Raw genomic sequence first — 23,867 nt, 5'->3', positions numbered from 1 at the left:
GTTTAGCACACCTTACAAAAAGAATTTAAATACATCTTTGGGAGTGCAGCCAATGAGACCCAATAGTTACACAAATCAGTGGGTACATATTTAAAGGCTTCACAAATTGCCTGCAAAAAAATCCAAGCTCTGCTTTTATATTCAAATTGGGATCTTAGTCACACAATATGGCCATATTCTCCTTAGCCAGTTACCAATTTACAAGGTGCCCCCATGTTGACTGGTCCCAACACTACAATACTTTGCCTTTATGAGCTGAATAATAAAAACATAGGTGCTTTTTTTGCAGGCAATTTTGCAACATTTAAAACTGTTTTGTTTATTTGCAAGTGGATGTGCATCAATACCCTCTGTTTTGTGTGCATCTACTTAAAACACTTTTGCTTTTATGATTTAGCCCATAAAAGAAAAGTATTGCAGTGTTAGGACCAGTCAACATTGGGACACCTTCTAAGAATATGGCCATATTGTGTGACTAAGATCTTAATTTTAATATAAAAACATTGGTAATTTTAGGAATTTTTTTTGTATCTATTCCGGTGTTTGCTGACTGATTTTGTTTTGGAAAATGGAGATTGCATTTTGCGGGAATTATCAAGCTTGGCTCCATGTCCCTTGGTAAGATTGTGATCACTGATTTAGAAAGGACAATCCCATTTTTCTGGTATCAAATAGAAAATACAAAGATCAGAACTAACTCTATCGTTACACACACATTTTTGCTATACATAAAAACTCTAATGCTTTATTGCATTGTAATGTCCATTTAAGCGAACAAAACCTGTATTCTACACACATTAGGCTTTCTTCATCAATATTGAATAAATGAACCATTATGTTTACTTTCATATTTGCTGTGTATATTTGACTTTCATGAAGGTCTTGGAAACCCCTTAAAAGCCTATAAAAATGTTTGCTATAGTGCGTGTACGTGCTTAGCTAGATTCCCCTGTTATACTGCATATGAAAGGGACAATCTACTTGTTTTTTTATTGTTTAAAAAGATAGATAAGACCTTTATTACCCATTCCCCAGCTTTTCATAACCAACATTGTTATATTGAACAATCAAAAAACAAGAGTCTGGACTAAGTCTAACCCTCTTAGCCTCTCTAAATAAGACTGATATCTCCCTACTCAGTCCAATAAAGAATACAAAAACTTGGGTGTAAGAGAGGCGCTGTATGAACAGCTGAGAGAACCAACAATAGCTAAAAAAGTTTAAATAAAAATATCTCAATATGTATAATACAGTGTATCGTAAAATTAGATATATATCAATATGTATAATAAACAAACATAGAAAGGGATGATATAAGCTAGTTTAATAAAAAACAATAATAAATAACAATAGTAAGTTGTGGCCACAACTAAATAAAATGATGAAGAAAAATTAGCAGCATAGATTTACAATTCACAAATCAAAACGCTATTAATTAACTATGACGGTTCAGCGATGTAATATCACTTAGATAAGGTGCAATACTAAGCCTCCTGTAAGTAAATAAAACTGAAATAGTTGGCTTGTAATTTCTCCGATAATGTCCGTATGTGATTTAAAACTGGTGAGTTAGGGTATCCTTTGTGAATGAAATAGTCCCATTGAAAGTGTGTAGGCAAATTCCTATTGCGTGTACTGAGTTGAGCTTCGTGAGTTGAAGTGAGTGAGAGACAGGGCAATCAGCTGTTTTGCCGTACTGTGTTAAAGTGCAAGTGATAGATAGTTCTTTGTTAAGTGAACTGGTAGACACGTGAATTTCTTTGAATTAACTTCTTTGCAAAAAAGTGACAAATTTTCTTATTTAAGAATATTTTATCAATGTGATATTTATAAAATGTTCAATGTGAATCTTCAGCTGTATGACAGGCTTATTAGCTGCGCTCCCCGGCCAGCGTATGTGTGTAAATGCGTGGCGGAAGTACTCACAGCTGCTTCACTGTCTTGTAACAGCACTGAATCCTTTCTAGTTGCCGTTCGGCTGTTCCGTTGAAAGAATGGACAATGGTCTCCTTGATCTTCCTGGATCCTCCTGGATCTTTCCTGGGTACTATCGATAGATGATGGGTGACAATGGAAAGTGTAAACAGACTCCACAGCTTTCCTATCTACGCGTTTCAGCACTATGAGTGCCTTTATCAAGAATGTTTTCGTGGAGTCAGAATGTTCCTTTTAAATGGTTCTCATAACCCGTATGTAAGACCCGTATGTTAGTAATGGGTCCTAGAGGTTCTCGGCTTTAGATATATTGTATCAAAGTGTTTTACAGAGTATCCAGTACCAAGCAAAGTAGTCTATCTGCAGAGTAGAGCTCCACTCTAGACAGGAAACATGTCACATGTTTCCTGTCTAGAGTGGAGCTCTACTCTGCAGATAGACTACTTTGCTTGGTACTGGATTTAAAAGGAACATTCTGACTCCACGAAAACATTCTTGATAAAGGCACTCATAGTGCTGAAACGCGTAGATAGGAAGCTGTGGAGTCTGTTTACACTTTCCATTGTCACCCATCATCTATCGATAGTACCCAGGAAAGATCCAGGAGGATCCAGGAAGATCAAGGAGACCATTGTCCATTCTTTCAACGGAACAGCCGAACGGCAACTAGAAAGGATTCAGTGCTGTTACAAGACAGTGAAGCAGCTGTGAGTACTTCCGCCACGCATTTACACACATACGCTGGCCGGGGAGCGCAGCTAATAAGCCTGTCATACAGCTGAAGATTCACATTGAACATTTTATAAATATCACATTGATAAAATATTCTTAAATAAGAAAATTTGTCACTTTTTTGCAAAGAAGTTAATTCAAAGAAATTCACGTGTCTACCAGTTCACTTAACAAAGAACTATCTATCACTTGCACTTTAACACAGTACGGCAAAACAGCTGATTGCCCTGTCTCTCACTCACTTCAACTCACGAAGCTCAACTCAGTACACGCAATAGGAATTTGCCTACACACTTTCAATGGGACTATTTCATTCACAAAGGATACCCTAACTCACCAGTTTTAAATCACATACGGACATTATCGGAGAAATTACAAGCCAACTATTTCAGTTTTATTTACTTACAGGAGGCTTAGTATTGCACCTTATCTAAGTGATATTACATCGCTGAACCGTCATAGTTAATTAATAGCGTTTTGATTTGTGAATTGTAAATCTATGCTGCTAATTTTTCTTCATCATTTTATTTAGTTGTGGCCACAACTTACTATTGTTATTTATTATTGTTTTTTATTAAACTAGCTTATATCATCCCTTTCTATGTTTGTTTATTATACATATTGATATATATCTAATTTTACGATACACTGTATTATACATATTGAGATATTTTTATTTAAACTTTTTTAGCTATTGTTGGTTCTCTCAGCTGTTCATACAGCGCCTCTCTTACACCCAAGTTTTTGTATTCAACATTGTTATATTAATATACTTTATGATAGTTAGATAGAAATACCTAAGATAAATAGGTGATATATAGATAGATAGATAGATACATAGATACATAGATAGATAGATATAGGGGCCAAATTATCATTGTGCGGACGGACATGATCCACTGTAGTGCATACGCTGTCGGCATTTATCATTGCTCAAGCATTTCTCGGGAAATGCTTATGCAATGCCGCCCCCTGCACATTCTTGGCCAATCGGACGCTAGCAGGAGGTGTCAATCAACCCAATCGTATCCGATCAGGCTGATTGCTGTCTGCCACCTCTGAGATAGACGACAGTGAGAAATTAAGCAGGAACTCATAGGGGCCTATTTATAAAGCTCCGTATGGAGCTGGAAGCCCCGTGTTTCTGGCGAGCCTTCAGGCTCACCAGAAACACAAGTTATGAAGCAGTGGTCTAAAGACCGCTGCTCCATAACCTGTCCGTCTGCTTTGAGGAGGCGGACAGCGTTCGCCAGAAATCAACCCCATCGAGAACGATCAGGTTGATTGACACCCCCTGCTAGCGGCCGCAAATCTGCAGGGGGCGGTGTTGCACCAGCAGTTCACAAGAACTGCTGGTGCAATGCTGAATGTGGAGAGCGTAATGCTGTCCGCATTCAGCGATGTCTGTAGGACATGATCTGCTGATCGGATCATGTCGGACAGACATTTGATAAATAGGCCCCATAGACAGTTTCTCACATACTTGCTCACTAAAACAACACATTTACACACACATGAATCCCTCATTACCCTTTCCCTGTATATAAGATACCCCCATCAAACTCCCACACACCAATCACTCCTGACTGGCGGAATAAATTGTGCACTTATCTGTCGGTTGATTTCTGTAAGTTGTACATAAGATGACACGGTAAGGAGAAGCATCTTGTAAAAGTATTTAACCTTTTATTGACACACTGTGCACATCTAAGCACACAAACACCTAGGATTATATTTTCTGTACATGACACAGTTAATCATTTCTATCCAGGTGTATGGCAGTGGTGGGGGTGAATGATTTCTGTGACATTTTCTTGCAGGAAATAAGATTTGTTCTATCAATGAATTTAGGAAGATAAATGTATAATTAGAGAACTGTAATATAATATATAGCAGGAAGATTGTACACGTTCAAGCAAATAGTGTTATAATCCACAACATTTTATTATATCAGTAATGTATTTAGTATTTGTGCTGCCTTAGGCACCAGAAATATTATCTCACCCCCTCACCATCTACGTTATATCACATTTGTCCTTGTTTATATTTCTCACAAATAAGCAGTTGGTTAACTTCTTAATACTAAGCACAAAGAAAGCAACGGTTAACCCTTTCTCTCATCATTACATTGAAAAGTGATTAAACTTTCTGTCAGTCCTGTATAAAACTGTGATTAACTGATTCTATCATCTACATATTGAGCAGGAAGGCGTAGGTTAAACCTGAGCAGGTATAGACTGACACTTTCTAACTGACACATATAAAGTAATCAAGTAAGCAATGATTAACTCCTTTGGCTGGTCATATATAGAGATGTGATTGATTAACCTCTTCTGTCAGTGACATTTATATAGCATTGATTAGTCTCCTCTATCAGTGGCATACACAGCTATTGGGAAGTCAGAAACCATACGGGACTATGTACAGTAACTAGATATTGGCATTATTAGATAAAGAAAGGGAAACAGCCTCTTTTATTCCTATGTAACTCTATGCAGCTGATTCACTGAGGCTTACTCATTGGTCTAATTTATTTTAAATCAACTCTAGTACTGAAACTAGGAATTTACCTGTCTCCCCCCGCCACCCCCTTTAAAGGGACAGTCTACACCAGAATTTGTATTGCTTAAAAAGATAGATAATCCCTTTATTACCCATTCCCCCATTTTGCATAACCAACACAGTTATATTGATACAATTTTTACCTCTGTGATTACCTTGTATCTAAGCCTCTGCAAACTGCCCCCTTATCTCAGTTCTTTTGACAGACTTGCATTTTAGCCAATCAGTGCTGACTCCTAGGTAACCCAACGTGCGTTAGCTCAATGTTATCTATATGACACACATGAACTAACGCCCTCTAGTGGTGAAAAACTGTCAAAATGCATTCAGATTAGAGGCGACCTTCAAGGTCTAAGAAATTAGCATATGAGCCTACCTAAGTTTAGCTTTCAACTAAGAATACCAAGAGAACAAAGCAAAATTGGTGATAAAATTAAATTGGAAAGTTGTTTAAAATCACATGCCCTATCTGAATCATCAAATATTATTTTGGACTAGACTGTTCCTTTAAGTGAGATCTATTGGGACCAACAGCTTCTGAGTGGCTTGTGGAGTTTAAAAACATAGCATGGTAGGGTCCTAAAATGTCTATTTAATATGTAAAAATAGACATAATAAAGAATTCATTATTATAAACATAAGATATTATTTAAACCTGTTTAGCGAGAGGTAGGAACAAAGATATAAATTAAAAATATTAATTATCTCCTTAAGTGTTTTGTCAAAATAGATATATATTTAAGTATCTGTATATAGTGGTTCACTTTAAGGAGCAGTGCATAAGCATAAAAATAAATTATAGCTAAGAAGACACAGCTCGTTATGTGCTGAGTGTGTCAGAAAGATATGCTTCTATGCACTGTTAATGTCATGACCAATTCAGGTATAATGCAGTAAGACAATAAAAAATAACTTTTATTTAAATTTAATAAAAAGACAGCAAATATTAATGTAGTTCAGCTGCCCACAATATATTAAAAAGACTTCTCCTATGTATTGACTTATATTAGTCTATGTGTGATCAGGTATCTAGGGGATCAAATGCTGGTAAATATTACTATGTGTGTATATATTATTTAAACCTTTTGAAGAAAAACATTAGCTAAATAATCTGACATAGATGTAAATTAGAAAAATGTTAAATATATCTACAGGTGAAGGAGGCATTGGAAAAACCAGCTGCTAAGCAACATACACTGATATTTGCGTTTTTATCTAAAAGCTACTACATTGCTGAATATTAATTGAAAATGTAGCTAGATTTACACTTAACACCTGATGAAATGCTGTTGTATTTGAATGGCTTCAGCAGAAGTGTGTACAATGGCCTCTATTTATCAAGCTGTCAACTGCAAATACGCTGGAATTCCGCAGCGTATTTGTGGCGAGCCTAAATCGCCTTAGTTATCAAATGCTAGAGACCGGAAAAAGTAGAATTTAGTGTTGTAACATACGATCCGCCGGACTCAGTCCGACACAGATCGATGGTTACGTCACTCCAGATGTTCCGAATGCAAGTTCGGCACAATCTGACTACTTTTGGAAGTTATCAAGATCCTACCAGGTACGCTCGCCACTTTTCCGGCCCAGCGTACCTGGTTTTCAGTCCGCTGCCCTGGAGGCGGCGGATCCCATAGGAATCAATGGGAGTCTGACAGCAGCGAAAGCTCATGTTTGCTGCTGCCCGATATCCCATTGATTTCTATGGGAATGTGTACGCCTAACACCCTAACATGTACCCCGAGTCTAAACACCCCTAATCTGCCCCCCCTACACCGCCGCTACCTACATTATACTTATTAACCCCTAAACCGCCGCTCCCAGACCCCGCCGCAACTAAATAAAGTTATTAACCCCTAAACCTCCTCTCCCAGACCCCGACACAACGAAATAAAGTTATTAACCCCTAAACCGCCGCTCCCGGACCCCGCCGCCACCTACATTATATTTATTAACCCCTAATCTGCCCCCCTACACCGCCGCCACTATATTAATTTTATTAACCCCTAAACCTAAGTCTAACCCTAACCCTATCACCCCCCCTAAATATGTTTATTATAGTGGCGGCGGTGTAGGGGGGGCAGATTAGGGGTTAATAAATATAATGTAGGTGGCGGTGGGCTCCGGGAGCGGCGGTTTAGGAGTTAAACAATTTATTTCGTTGCCGCGGGGTCCGGGATCGGCAGGATAGGGGTTAATAACTTTATGTAGGTGGCGGCGGTATAGGGGGTGGCAGATTAGGGGTTAATAGGTATAATGTAGGTGGGGGCGGGGTCCGGGAGCGGCGGTTTAGGGGTTAATATATTTATTAGAGTTGCGGCGGGGTCAGGGAGCGGCGGTTTAGGGGTTAATAACTTTATTTAGGTGCGGGGGCTCCGGGAGCGGCAGTTTAGGGGGTAAAACAGTTAGTATAGTGTGGGTGCTTAGTGACAGGGTAGCAAGAAAGCTGCGAATAAACCAAAGAGCAGCAAGATCGATGACTGTTAGTTAACAACAGTCCGCTGCTCATCGCTCCGTACTTGGTGCACAGCTTTTTGACAGCTTTCTTGATAAATTTGGCGAACGTATTCAGGTCCGCGGCGTCGATGTTAGGCAATCTTAGGCGAGCGTATTGGGGTCATCGAATGCAGGTAATTAGACAGCTTGATAAATAGAGCCCAATTGTCTCTATTTGTATAGATGCAAATGTAATTAGCATCTATACAATACATATGGATATAGCATTATGACATATAAAGCTGTGTGGGAAGAAAGGCAAACTGCTAAATGTGGTAATGAACATATGTGGGCAGATTATATTCTCTATATTGCACACTGTCTGCTTATTTGATCATATACACCAGTGTTTTCCACAGAATATTTTGCCAGCCGGGTGTCATTATGAAGTAGCTGGGTGGGGTCATGGTAATATCTTCAAACATTATATCATTTTCTGCTATACAAAGTACAAATTAATTGCAACATTTAAAATAAATGTATTTAAAGGGAAATTAAACCCAGAAATGTTTTTTTTATGATTCAGATTAAACATTTTAAACAACTTTTCTATTGAATTCTGTTATCAATGCTGCTTAATTCTCTTGGTATCTTTTATTGAAGAAGCAGCAATGCACTCCTGGGAGCTAGCTAAACACATTTGTAAGCAAATGAAAATGGGCATACAAGTTCAAACCACCAATCAGCAGCTAGCTCCAATCTCCTCAGCCTATCAATATATGCTTCTCAACAAAGGATACACAGGGAATGAAGCAAATTATATAATAGCAGTAAATTAGAAAGTTGTTTAAAATTGTGTGATGCTTGGAGATAGAACAGGTAGAAAAATCCATATCTATAACAGCTCAGGCTACCAAATCTGCAAGTTGGCGAGAATCACACATTAAACTATTATATAGATCTTACTATACCCCATTAAAGGGATACAAATGGCATAATTATGAATTCAATGTATGCCCAAAGTGTACATATCTGGCAGCTGATATTATTCACATGATATGGGCATGTCCTAAGATAAAACAGCTATGGCAAAAAGTAGAATTCTGGCTTAAAAGAACATTGAAGATATATCCTCTCTCTATCTTTCTGGCGGAAGTTGTTTTTCTTAAAGAATCTCCCATGGTTGCTGAACATATGAAGGCTAGAAATGTGACAATTTTGGCAACAAGAAACTTAATTCTTAAGAACTGGCGTGGCTCCACGATACCCAGCATTTTAGAAATCAAAAATTACATGAAAAAACAATGTATTATTGAGCAAATGGATACAACTCTAACATCTGAAAGAGATATAATGCTCTTTTTTAGAAAATGGTCGAGATTTATCAAGATTTTTCCACCAGAAGAAATAGATCAACTAATTTACCCTTTTAGGCACTCTGAAGTAGTGATATTAGATCGATGGTAACACTTAAATTTTCTTTTTTTTTTTTTTTTCCTTCTCCCCCCTTCCTCTCCCCATATTATATATTTCTCCCTTGTCTCCGTAATTCATAAGTATCTGAGTAGTATGAAACTGATATTGAAGCAAATTGTTTATTATCCGAATGAATATAGCTGTTTTTCTTTCTTTTGCCGGTCTAAGTGCATAATATATATATAAAATACCTTCATTGAGTATACTCTGTATTAATTTATTAACAAAGGATATGTATTATCGTTATTTATTTAGTCATGACAAATGCTTTAATTCCTTTTGTAATATAATATTAAACTAAGCCCTGCGTGGCGCACTTTATGTTTTGTACTCAATGTTGGCTCATAAATAAATATTTAAAAAAAAAAAAATTGTGTGATCTATCTGATTCATGAAATAATTTTTTTTGTCCCTTTAATAATAATCTGTGCAATCAAAATTGAACATGTTTAATATTAATATTTTTGCCAGGTAATCAGTAAAATAAGCCGGGTGGTGCACCCGCTAAAAAGGTTCTAGGGAGAACACTGTACACTATAGCAATGTTTATATATTTGAGAAAAACTAATATAGGGATATGAAAAACTTTTAACACATCAAGGATTTCAAATTAGTGCACAAAATAAAGTATATTCAAAAGGATATAAAGTGTTTTTTTAGAGCATTGAAATAAGCTGTCTTTTTAACTATGTGAAAAACAAAAGGGAACACGAGCGCAACCGACTCTAAGAGTAACACATTTATTGTAGACTTAAAAAGCGCAAGAATAAAGCAAACAAACAAGAAATAAGTACAGTTATGGCAAAGACAATTTCACTGTATGATCCGAAAGTTCTGCGAGCCTCTGTCTGAATCCGCTATTTAAAGGTGGCAAAGGTTTGATTTATTCTTGCGCTTTTAAGTGTACAATAAATGTTTTACTTTTAGGGCTTGATGATATAAACTTCGCCAGCTCAAACCTACTTTTTCTCGCTGACTCTCGCAGGGCTGCCCCGGTGCAATGATTGTAAAAAAGGGGCAGCCCCTGTGAGTGTGATATGGCTCCTATTAAAAGTAATGAAGCTCCCTAGATAGGGACACTTCGCTCCTTAGAGCAAAGTTAGCAGGGAGCAGAGGGAGCACTTTAATAAAAATTAAATCCTGCAGCCAATATAAATCACATATGCTTTCTGCATAGAGCATCTTACATTCGCCTATATTTTAGTGTGCATTTGTTTTTCTATTGGGGTTATAAGTGTTCGTATTGTTTTGAGAAAAGCTCGCCACCTTTTAGTTGTCAGGAGAAAACTGTGAGGTTAGCAGTGCGAAATCTTTATAGAATTACGCTGGGATTAGAGAGACGTTTTCATATACGCCCATGGAAAGCCCATTTTACGAAGAAACTACAATTACACTTTGCATCTTATATTTATAAGTACAAATTTCTGTGTGATTATTGCACAACCAGTGCACTAAAATTAGGATTTACGCTGTGCATATTTAATATGATTTATTCCTGTGTAAATTACATATACCTTTTATGTTTTTGTTTAAATACGATTTTTGGTGAAAAATGTTGTTTTACAATTTTTGATGATCCTTAACAATACAGTTTTGCCTGATTATTTTTGTATCAATGGTTTAAATATTTGTTTTGCATGATGTTAAAAATACAAATTTTATTGTGCACTTTTCATATGAAAATGCAGTATACGCCCCTTAGCGAGACACCCTGTTTTCAGGGTAAAAAGTGGCTTTAGATCATTCCACCAGGGAAATAGAAGGACTAGCGAGCATTCTTTAATAATCTCACCGGCCCAGAGAGCTTTTAATAATTGAGCCCTTAGAGTGGGCTTTGCTCGTGTTCCCTTTTGTTTTTCATGCAGTTGTTATACTAAGGGTAGATACTCCCTTTATCACACCAAGCGGCATCCACAGTCTGGATACGTCTTTGGTCTGACAATCATTGGACACTGACTTTGTAACTATATTTGAAGGAGACGTTGTGTATCTATATCCCACTGTGTTTACGAGATACCACTTGTATCTATATACCATTACATATCTATTATATATATATATATATATATATATATATATATATATATATATATATATATATATATATACAGGTATCCCTCAGTTTACGCCGGGGTTAGGTTCCAGAAGGAATGGTTGTAAATCGAAACCGTTGTAAATTGAAACCCAGTTTATAATGTAAGTCATTGGAAGTGAGGACGTTAGGTTCCAGGCCCCTCTCAAAATTGGCATAATTAACACCTAATACATTATGTTTAAAGCTATGAAATTAAGACTTTAAATGCTAAACAGCATTATAAACCTAATAAAATAGACACACAACACAGAATATATAATTAAACTAAGTTAAATGAACAAAAACATTTGCTAAAGAGCATTATAAACCTAATAAAATAATCACACAACACAGACTTTCTTGCATTTTTCTGAAAACAGTTCTTTCTATGCATTCCAATCTGGACTGATTTATAGATAGGAAGATCTTGTTCCTTTGTAAGCTGCTCGATAGCTCAGGTCTGGTTAAACTGATTCATTTCAGCTTGCTTGGCTTGCATATCTTTGCTGCAACACAAGCGGACAGCTCCACCTACTGGCTATTTTAATCAATGCACTGCTTCTCAATGCTTTTCAATAGCAGTCACATGACTGAACAAAAAGGTTGTTATTCTGAAACGGTGCAAATTGAACCGTTGTAAACTGAGGGCCACCTGTATATATATATATATATATATATATATATATATATATATATATATATATATATAAATATATATATATATATATATATATATATATATATATGTATCTGGCGCCCACTCAATATTTTATGTTGGTGAGAACTTTTATGACTTTGCATTATATATTTCTTTCTCCTCTCAGAAATGTTTTATAGTTAGCACTGAGAAATATAATCGTTTTCTACTTTATATTGAATACGTAGAACACTTTTCTTGTTCTCTTTTGTTGATCGTCTGTTCTAGCACTCATTTAGGAAGCACTGGTATTTGTTTTAGTTATTTTTTAATTATGTGTTTATTTAATTTATCCTTACGCACCTTGCATACACCCATACTGTCCCAGGGCAGAACGTGGCGGGAGACGAATAAAAAAAACCTATATATGCTTCCCCTGACTGACCCACCGGCTGCATGATTTCCAGGGTTAATAATTCATCATGCTTCAGTGCAGGAATTTGTCCCTTTGTGCAAAGAGAAAAAAAGCATTTTAAAATAAAATCTAATCTAGATCTAATGAAAATCAGCAGTGTTCCTCAACCTTTTTTAATAACAAGTACTGTTAGATGTATATAAGTTCTGATCACAACAAAAAATATTAATAAAAATAAAATATATAATTAAGAAAACCTAGAATCCTTCACATGTTGGATGTTGACAATTTTACTTTGGGTCTATAAATCCAGTTCAAATAAAGAGAAGTCAAATTATATTTTTCTAAATTAGGGGTTTATTTTAAAGGACCAGTCAACACTGTAGATTTGCATAATCAACAAATGCAAGATAACAAGACAATGCAATAGCACTTAGTCTGAACTTCAAACGAGTCTATTTCCATCCCCCTGTACCATGTGACAGCCATCAGCCAATCACAAATGCATACACGTACCATGTGACAGCCAGCAGCCATTCACAAATGCATACACGTACCATGTGACAGCCATCAGCCATTCACAAATGCATACACGTACCATGTGACAGCCATCAGCCATTCACAAATGCATACACACTTATTCTTGCACATGCTCAGTAGTAGCTGGTGACTCAAAAAGTTTAAATATAAATAGAATGTGCACATTTTGTTAATGGAAGTAAATTGGAAAGTTGTTTAAAATGGCATGCTCTATCTGAATCATGAAAGTTTAATTTTGATTGAGTGTCCCTTTAATGTATATTATTTCTGTTTGCATATAGAGCAAAGCTGTACAAACATTACAACAAATAAATATACTGGCTGTTATTCTCCTGCTTCTTTGATACCAGACGTCTACAGCTAATATTCCAGACGATTATTTGGTTCTGTTCACTATTACACATTTTACTTAAATGGCCGTCACCCATATGTATGCTACATAACTTCCAAGTGATAGATGTATCTGTATAAAGCTAGCTAGGAAATATCACCTGAACATTTCTATGTAAAAAAAGCAGAGATTTGACCTCCCATCTTCATCAGCTCACCAGAGTAAGTGCTCTGTGAGCAGTTATCCTTCATTTACTCTCTTCACTGTTATCTGCATGATGAAACGTGTGCTGCGTTCACACTTTACTTTACTGGGATCTAGTGGTATTTCACCATAATCTCAAAAGATTTCATAGTAAACTGAGGATGGAAGAAAAGTGACAAGTCCCAAGACACATATCCTGATTTGATAATTAAATGGGCTATGCACTGTTAAATTGGTTTCCAATATTTGCTATACCATCTGCAGAGTTTAAAATATATGGGAAATTGTCCTTTATGTTTATTTTTGCATATAAAATAACTATCTATGCGAATTGCAAACACAACTCAATCAAATGGGCTGAGTTCAAAGGGAGATCAGACATAATTAAGTTTTTTCTCTATTTTTACTCAAAGACTTCCTTATCTTATTTTTATCTTTCACTCTATACAAAGTGATACCAATACCTAGAAAGAACAATGGAAAATGGACATTTTAGTATCTCTCTGTGCCGCACCCCACTGGTAGCGTGATTCCTTCTTAACCTTCTTGTTTACATAGGTTTTCTATAACCAGTACTTACATTTTCAGGATAGGTTGGGATAAAACTGGCAAAAGCATATATTTAAAATTACAAAATAAAGGCAAAAGAGCTATTTGTAAGCAATTTAATACACTTCAGCAGGTAATATGGATTATTTAAAAGACACTAAAGTGGAGAGAAAAAAATCAGATTACACTTTCCTTTTAAAGTCCCTTCAGAATGGGATGTGGTTACTGAGGAACTTTTGAGGTAAAATATCTTCTTATTATACATAGAAATGTTCAGGGGCATTTTCTAGTCAGCTCTTTACAGATATTCTGCATCAATTTCAAGTGATTTAATAATTTGGTAGCATGTCCCTTTAACACACCTATTTGGCACTGTTAACATAGACACTTTCCTGGCATACTTTTCCTATACATGTGTCGTGTGCTATGTTTTGCATGGAATATTCCATATGAAATATGTCACTATATCCTGGGACACTTTTGTTATTACAGTTGCAGACCTTCCAACCATCCTGGATCTTGTGGGATTGGCACAGGTTTGTGAGGTCTGATTGGTGTCCTTCCTGCAGCTACCCCCCTCAGGGCAAATGTACCAGTTTCTAGGGACTGCCTCAGCTACTCCCATGTCATACCCACACTCTGTCACAGCACACATGGAATTTCTGCAGCCCCTCCCATCACAGCTTTGCCCATCAAACACCCACATGTGCCCATTACCTGCCTGTCCTGGAACGTCACAGGGAAATCTTGTAAGTTATGCAGCACTACACTTTATCAAACACGTTTCACTATATATGATATATCATTTACACCAGGCAACTCTGTCCGCCACTTGTTAAAGGGACAGTCTAGTCAAAATGGAACTTTCATGATTCAGACAGGGCATGCAATTTTAAACAATTTTCCAATCTACTTTTATCATCAAATTTGCTTTGTTCTTTTGGTATTCTTTGTGTAAAGCTAAAACTAGGTAGGCTCATATGGTAATTTATAAACTAAGATCCCTCTGGACAGAGAACAGAAACGCCTCAGTAAACACATCTGCTGCTGGTGGAAGGAGCTGGAGCACAGTCTGAGGGATAGTGAGATCCTCTAGTAATGGACAGTAAGTAATACTTCCTACAATACACTAAATGCAAGTCTGTCAGTGGTACTGATGTGTGATCACCCCCACATGGTGCTTACATTTCTGTATGGCTTGCTCTGGGGTTATTTAGCTCCCCACAGCAGAAATAGGACAATTGCACCTTAAGTGGGTGAGACTCTGTGACAGAGGAGGATTCTCAGGCCCAAAGGCAACCATTTAACCCTTTATTGGTTTTAATTTGCTTTCATTAACCAAAGTGTATAGATTAGGTACATAGAAGTACAGTGTGTGTATAAAACAATATTAAGTGTGAGGGGGCGGAAGTCCCACACTTTTTTATGTAGGACTTGACCCCTGGTTTTGGTTGTGCAAAACTGGGGAATGGGTAACAAAGGGATTATCTATCTTTTGAAACAATACAAATTTTCAAGTTGACCGCCCCTTTAACCTCTCTGCTAACTTAGAGGTGGCGAAGTTAAAAACAAACAAACCGTCTCTCACTCAAGAGCAGGATAAACAAGGGTTTTCTTGTGTGATGTTAAATGCGCTGTACGTCTGCTGCCCGCTCACCGCGATCACAGCTGGACAGGTTCTCTAGTTGGGAACCTTGTCTATCTGTGATTTGATAAATGTGGGCCTATATATAACGTTGTAAACACTGCTGCCGTAACGTGCTGAAGGCACGTGCACACTCCTGAGCCTAACTCTGTGCTTTCATGGAAAGAAGCTTAGTTTTAACAACAACAACAAAAATACCAAGGTAAAGAGGTAAACTGCATATTAGAGGTCTTTAAAAAGGTTGATTTTTTATACTTCCTTGTCCCTTTAAGAACTGAAGGTACCAGTTGCTTATGAACAACGTACCCCAGAGGTATCAGTACCACAAGTTATAGGTACAAGTGCAAAATTATTATTGCAGTTTCTTGCCTATAACTATGTGTTTAACCACTGTAAAAAGGTTAAACGCATAGTTAAAGTCAGCTCTAAAACACTACTGGGAGCTAGCTGAAAACATGAGCCAATGAAAATACACCTACGTGTGTAGCCACCAATCACCAGCTAGCTACCAGTAGTGCTTTTCAGACATCCCAACCTGCAAAAACTAATTTCAGGGAGGTGGCTTCTCCCTCTACTGCGCCGCCACCCCCCCCTCCCAGTTATATATTGGACACCTTGAAACCCTAAATAAGATAGAGACTTATCATTAAAGTAGCTTCCCACTAAAGTCACATTAAAAAAAGTAACTTTATTGCACAACCACATACAACAAACCTATTTTCCAGTGATCGTACGCTTGTTGAATGCTTAAATAATTTAGAATACAAAGAATTACATGCATTAAATAAGGTAGTATTTGTGTTTTATTTTATTAGAATAAGTGGGGACTTTTTGGTTACTGATGCATGCTTTGAGGGTTCTATAACATCCTAGCAACTACTGTAAAGGCATTCATTAAAGAAACACTTTTTTGGATTTGGGACACTATGGGGGGTAGTTATCAACGTGTGAACTTTCCTGCCTTCGCCGGCCCAATACACCCGCCTAAGCTCGCCTACCATTGCCACGCGGACCTGAAAAAATTTGCCTAAGTTATCAATAAATCTGTCAAAAAGCCGCGCACCAAGTACGGGGCGATGAGCAGCGGACTGTGAGAGTTATCACTCATCCGATATCGCTGCTCTTCGGCTTTTTTTCAGCTTTATTGCTATCCTGTCACTAAGCACCCACACTAACTACACTGTTCTACCCCCTATACCGGCGCCCCCGGAGCCCCCCGCAACTCAATAAAGTTACTAACCCCTAAACCGCCGCTCCCTGACCCCGCCGCAACTCTTATAAATGTATTAACCCCTAAACCGCCGCTCCCGGACACCGCCGCAACCTACATTATACCTAGTAACCCCTATCCTGCCCCCCCATACCGCCGCCCTCTATAATAAAGTTATTAACCCCTATCCTGCTGATCCTGCACCTCGCCGCAACTAAATAAATAGTTTAACCCCTAAACTGCCGCTCCCGGACCCTGCCGCAACCTATATTAAATTTATTAACCCCTAATCTGCCCCCCCTACACCGTCGCCACCTATAATACATTTATTAACCCGTATCCTGCCCCCCACTACACCGCCGCCACTGTAATAAATTTATTAACCCCTAAAGCTAAGTCTAACCCTAACACTAACACCCCCCTAAGTTAAATATAATTTAAATCTAACAAAATAAATTAACTCTTATTAAATAAATTATTCCTATTTAAAGCTAAATACTTACCTGTAAAATAAACCCTAATATAGCTACAATATAAAGAATAATTATATTGTAGCTATCTTAGGATTTATTTTTATTTTATAGGTAACTTTCAATTTATTTTAACTAGGTACAATAGCTATTAAATAGTTATTAACTATTTAATAGCTACCTAGCTAAAATAAAGAGAAATTTACCTGTAAAATAAAAACTAAGCTAAGTTACAATTACACCTAACACTATACTATACTTTAATAAATTATTCCTATTTAAAACTAAATACTTACCTGTAAAATAAACCATAAGATAGCTACAATGTAATTAATAATTACATTGTAGCTATTTTAGGATTTATATTTATTTTACAGGTAACTTTGTATTTATTTTAGCTAGTTAGAATAGTTATTAAATAGTTATTAACTATTTAATAACTACCTAGCTAAAAGAAATACAAAATTACCTGTAAAATAAATCCTAACCTAAATTACAATTAAACCTAACACTACACTATCATTAAATTAATTAAATAAATTAACTACAAATAACTACAATTAAATACAATTACATAAACTAACTAAAGTACAAAAAATAAAAAAAGCTAAGTTACAAAAAATAAAAAAATAGGTTACAAACATTTAAAAAATATTACAACAATTTTAAGCTAATTACACCTAATCTAAGCCCCCTAATAAAATAACAAAGCCCCCCAAAATAAAAACATTCCCTACCCTATTCTACATTAAAAAAGTTCAAAGCTCTTTTACCTTACCAGCCCTTAAAAGGGCCTTTTGTGGGGCATGCCCCAAAGAAAACTGCTCTTTTGCCTGTAAAAGAAAAATACAACCCCCCCAACATTAAAACCCACCACCCACATACCCCTAATCTAACCCAAACCCCCCTTAAAATAACCTAACACTAATCCCCTGAAGATCATCCTACCTTTAGTCGTCTTCACTCAGCCAAGCCACCGATGGAACTGAAGAGGAGATCCGGAGCGGCAGAAGTGATCCTCCAAGGGGCGCTGAACAAATCTTCCATCCGATGAAGTGATCCTCCAGGCGGCACTGAAGAAGTCTTCCATCCGGGCGATGTCATCTTCCAAGCGGCGCTGAAGAAGTCTTCTATCCAGGCAATGTCATCTTCCAAGCAGGGTCTTCAATCTTCAATCTTCATCCCGCCGATGCGGAACATCCTTCTTTCCCGACGGACTACCGACGAATGAAGGCTCATTTAAGGGACGTCATCGAAGATGGCGTCCCTTCAATTCCAATTGGCTGATAGGATTCTATCAGCCAGTCGGAATTAAGGTAGGAAAAATCTGATTGGCTGATTGAATCAGCCAATCAGATTGAAGTTCAATCCGATTGGCTGATCCAATCAGCCAATCAGATTGAGCTCGCCTTCTATTGGCTGTTCCGATCAGCCAATAGAATGCGAGCTCAATCTGATTTTTCCTACCTTAATTCCGATTGGCTGATAGAATCCTATCGTCCAATCAGAATTGAAGGGACGCCATCTTGGATGACGTCCCTTAAAGGAGCCTTCATTCGTCGGTAGTCCGTCGGGAAAGAAGGATGTTCTGCATCTGCGTGATGTATATTGAAGATTGAAGACCCCGCTTGGAAGATGACATCGCCCGGATAGAAGACTTCTTCAGCGCCGCTTGGAAGATGACATCGCCCGGATGGAAGACTTCTTCAGCGCCGCCTGGAGGATCACTTCATCGGATGGAAGATTTGTTCAGCGCCCCTTGGAGGATCACTTCTGCCGCTCCGGATCTCCTCTTCAGTTCCATCGGTGGCTCGGCTGAGTGAAGACGACTAAAGGTAGGATGATCTTCAGGGGATTAGTGTTAGGTTATTTTAAGGGGGGTTTGGGTTAGATTAGGGGTATGTGGGTGGTGGGTTTTAATGTTGGGGGGGGTTGTATTTTTCTTTTACAGGCAAAAGAGCAGTTTTCTTTGGGGCATGCCCCACAAAAGGCCCTTTTAAGGGCTGGTAAGGTAAAAGAGCTTTTAATGTAGAATAGGGTAGGGAATTTTTTTATTTTGGGGGGCTTTGTTATTTTATTAGGGGGCTTAGATTAGGTGTAATTAGCTTAAAATTGTTGTAATATTTTTTAAATGTTTGTAACCTATTTTTTTATTTTTTGTAACTTAGCTTTTTTTTTTTTTTACTTTAGTTAGTTTATGTAATTGTATTTAATTGTAGTTATTTGTATTTAATTTATTTAATTTATTTAATGATAGTGTAGTGTTAGGTTTAATTGTAACTTAGGTTAGGGTTTATTTTATAGGTAAGTATTTAGTTTTAAATAGGAATAATTTATTTAAGTATAGTGTAGTGTTAGGTGTAATTATAACTTAGCTTAGTTTTTATTTTACAGGTAAATTTATCTTTATTTTAGCTAGGTAGCTATTAAATAGTTAATAACTATTTAATAGCTATTGTACCTAGTTAAAATAAATTGAAAGTTACCTATAAAATAAAAATAAATCCTAAGATAGCTACAATAAAATTATTATTTATATTGTAGCTATATTAGGGTTTATTTTAAAGGTAAGTATTTAGTTTTAAATAGGATTAATTTAGTTAATAATAGAAATATTATTTAGATTTATTTAATTAATATTTAAGTTAGGGGGGTGTTAGGGTTAGTGTTAGACTTAGGTTTAGGGGTTAATAAATTTATTACAGTGGCGGCAGTGTAATGGGGGGCAGGATAGGGGTTAATAAATGTATTATAGGTGGCGACGGTGTAGGGGGGGCAGATTAGGGGTTAATAAATTTAATATAGGTTGCGGCAGGGTCCGGGAGCGGCGGTTTAGGGGTTAAACTATTTATTTAGTTGCGGCGAGGTGCGGGATCAGCAGGATAGGGGTTAATAACTTTATTATAGAGGGCGGTGGTATAGGGGGGCAGGATAGGGGTTACTAGGTATAATGTAGGTTGCGGTGGTGTCTGGGAGCGGCGGTTTAGGGGTTAATATGTATAGAGTAGCTTGCGGTGGGCTACGGGAGCGGCGGTTTAGGGGGTAATAACTTTATTTAGTTGCAGCGGTGTAGGGGGGGCAGATTAGGGGTGTTTAGACTCGGTGTACATGTTATGGTGTTAGGTGTAGACAGCTCCCATAGGAATCAATGGGATGTCTGGCAGCAGCGAACTTGTACTTTTGCTATGGTCAGACTCCCATTGATTCCTATTGGATCCGCCGCCTCCAGGGCGGCGGATTGAAAACCAGGTACGCTGGGCCTGAAAAGTGCCGAGCGTACCTACTAGTTTTTTGATAACTACCAAAAGTAGTCAGATTGTGCCGCACTTGTGTGCGGAACATCTGGAGTGACGTAAGAATCGATCTGTGTCGGACTGAGTCCGGCGGATCGAAGCTTACGTCACAAAATTCTACTTTTGCCGGTGTCTAGCCTTTGATAACTAAGGCGAATCAGCCTCGCCACAAATACGCTGCGGAATTCCAGCGTATTTGAGGTTGACGGCTTGATAACTACCCCCCATTGGATCATAGTACTTGGAATTTCAGGGAGATTGCACTCCATTTGCTGTCATCAGGGAGCCGCTATTACAATCAGGGAGACTTGGGATGTCTGGCTTTTGAGCCAACCTTGGGATGTTTTTTTTATCATAGGATACCAAGAGAATGGCATTTGATAATAAAAGTGAATTTAAAAGTTTCTTAAAATGATATGCTCTATCTGAATCCCAAAAAGTTTAATTTTGACTTGTATGTCCCTTTAAGAAACTAATATACACAGTATTTAATTGTCCTATTCTGTCTCATGGTTTCCATCCTTTTTAATTAGGACAACATTGTTATTTGTGTCCTTTCAAAAGGGCAACATGTTTTTTTAGTCCAAATGAAATATTATTCAGTTATTTAATTGTGTGCCAGTGTTTATTATGTAAAGTGTTAAATATGACAGAACATCTTTCCCCTCCCAAATACTCACCTGAGGAAATAGCTGTGCTGGGGGGGGGGGGGGTATATTTTGTATTTCTGACAGGACGTTTCCTCAGTTGACACAGTTTAATGGCTGCTCACAGAGGACTTGCTGTGGTTATTACATTTATTTATAGGAATTAACTGAGGGATTAGCTGTCCTGACTGACTCTATGGTTTCCTCAGTTGTTTGATTGACAGGGAGGAGATGGGACCGCCCATATGTGCATCATGTGACCACTGCTCCCCCCCCCATTCCCTGTTCTAAGATGGAGGTGAAACCTTCTAGCTCCCAAAATAGACATTTGGTTCCAGCAGCAGTTTTTACCTGACAAAATATGTGAATACTAAACCCCCCATTCATTTTTACCTTTACAGTCATATAGATTTTAAAAATAGATGAAAACTTTTCAAGGGAAAGAGTGTTAGAAAACAATATTGGGATAGAACTAGGCAAATTTCAAGTTTTTATTTTTTTATTTTTAATATTTTAGTCAACAGTATTATGTTAACCCTTTAGTCCTCTATACTGCAGTTTAAATGATTGCATCATGTTCTTCATTAAATTAAAGACTATAAAGGGGAGTTTATTTTTTTCTTCTTTGTTGAATCTAAAAGAGGATATTGGGGGGGAAAGGATTTTTCTGCTAACTAAATAATAACTTGTTTCTTCCTATTTGTAGTCTACCAAAAGAGCTGTGGGAGATTCCCTTAAAAACTGCTGCCATATAGTGCTCTTGCTAATGTATAACATTATTATAAAACTGCTGCAATATAGTGCTCTTGCTAATGTATAACATTGTTATAAAACTGCTGCCATCTAGTGCTCTTGCTAATGTATAACATTGTTATAAAACTGCTGCCATCGAGTGCTCTTGCTAATGTATAACATTGCTATAAAACTGCTGCCATCTAGTGCTCTTGCTAATGTATAACATTGTTATAAAACTTCTGCCATCTAGTGTTCTTGTTAATGTATAACATTATTATAAAACTGCTGCCATCTAGTGCTCCTGCTAATGTATAACATTATTATAATACTGCTGCCATCTAGTGCTCTTGCTAATGTATAACATTATTATAAAACTGCTGCCATCTAGTGCTCTTGCTAATGTATAACATTGTTATAAAACTGCTGCCATCGAGTGCTCTTGCTAATGTATAACATTGCTATAAAACTGCTGCCATCTAGTGCTCTTGCTAATGTATAACATTGTTATAAAACTTCTGCCATCTAGTGTTCTTGCTAATGTATAACATTATTATAAAACTGCTGCCATCTAGTGCTCCTGCTAATGTATAACATTATTATAATACTGCTGCCATCTAGTGCTCTTGCTAATGTATAACATTATTATAAAACTGCTGCCATCTAGTGCTCTTGCTAATGTATAACATTGTTATAAAACTTCTGCCATCTAGTGCTCTTGCTAACTGCTGCCATCTAGTGCTCTTACAAATGTATAACATTATTATAAAACTGCTGCCATCTAGTGATCTTGTTAATGTATAACATTGTTATAAAACTGCTGCCATCTAGTACTCTTGCTAATGTATACCATTGTTATATAACTGCTGCCATCTAGTGCTCTTGCTAATGTATAACATTATTATAAAACTGCTGCCATCTAGTGCTCTTGCTAATGTATAACATTGTTATAAAACTTCTGCCATCTAGTGCTCTTGCTAATGTATAACATTGTTATAAAACTGCTGCAATCTAGTGCTCTTGCTAATGTATAACATTATTATAAAACTGCTGCCATCTAGTGCTCTTGCTAATGTATACCATTGTTATAAAACTGCTGCCATATAGTGCTCTTGCTAATGTATAACATTATTATAAAACTGCTGCCATATAGTGCTCTTGCTAATGTATAACATTCTTACAAAACTGCTGCCATATAGTGCTCTTGCTAATGTATAACATTCTTGCAAAACTGCTGCCATATAGTGATCTTGCTAATGTATAACATTATTATAAAACTGCTGCCATATAGTGCTCTTGCTAATGTATAACATTATTATAAAACTGCTGCCATATAGTGCTCTTGCTAATGTATAACATTCTTGCAAAACTGCTGCCATATAGTGCTCTTGCTAATGTATAACATTGTTATAAAACTGCTGCCATATAGTGCTCTTGCTAATGTATAACATTGTTATAAAACTGCTGCCATATAGTGCTCTTGCTAATGTATAACATTATTATAAAACTGCTGCCATATAGTGCTCTTGCTAATGTATAACATTCTTGCAAAACTGCTGCCATATAGTGCTCTTGCTAATGTATAACATTATTATAAAACTGCTGCCATCTATTGCTCTTGCTAATGTATAACATTATTATAAAACTGCTGCCATCTAGTGCTCTTGCTAATGTATAACATTGTTATAAAACTGCTGCCATCTAGTGCTCTTGCTAATGTATAACATTGTTATAAAACTGCTGCCATCTAGTGCTCTTGCTAATGTATAACATTGTTATAAAACTGCTGCCATCTAGTGCTCTTGCTAATGTATAACATTGTTATAAAACTGCTGCCATATAGTGCTCTTGCTAATGTATAACATTGTTATAAAACTGCTGCCATATAGTGCTCTTGCTAATGTGTAACATTATTATAAAACTGCTGCCATATAGTGCTCTTGCTAATGTATAACATTCTTGCAAAACTGCTGCCATAT

The sequence above is a fragment of the Bombina bombina genome, chromosome 12, assembly GCF_027579735.1.
Source record: "Bombina bombina isolate aBomBom1 chromosome 12, aBomBom1.pri, whole genome shotgun sequence".
NCBI classification, from domain to species: Eukaryota; Metazoa; Chordata; class Amphibia; order Anura; family Bombinatoridae; genus Bombina; species Bombina bombina.
The sequence above is the reverse complement of the archived record's forward strand: the minus strand, read 5'-3'. Positions refer to the sequence as shown.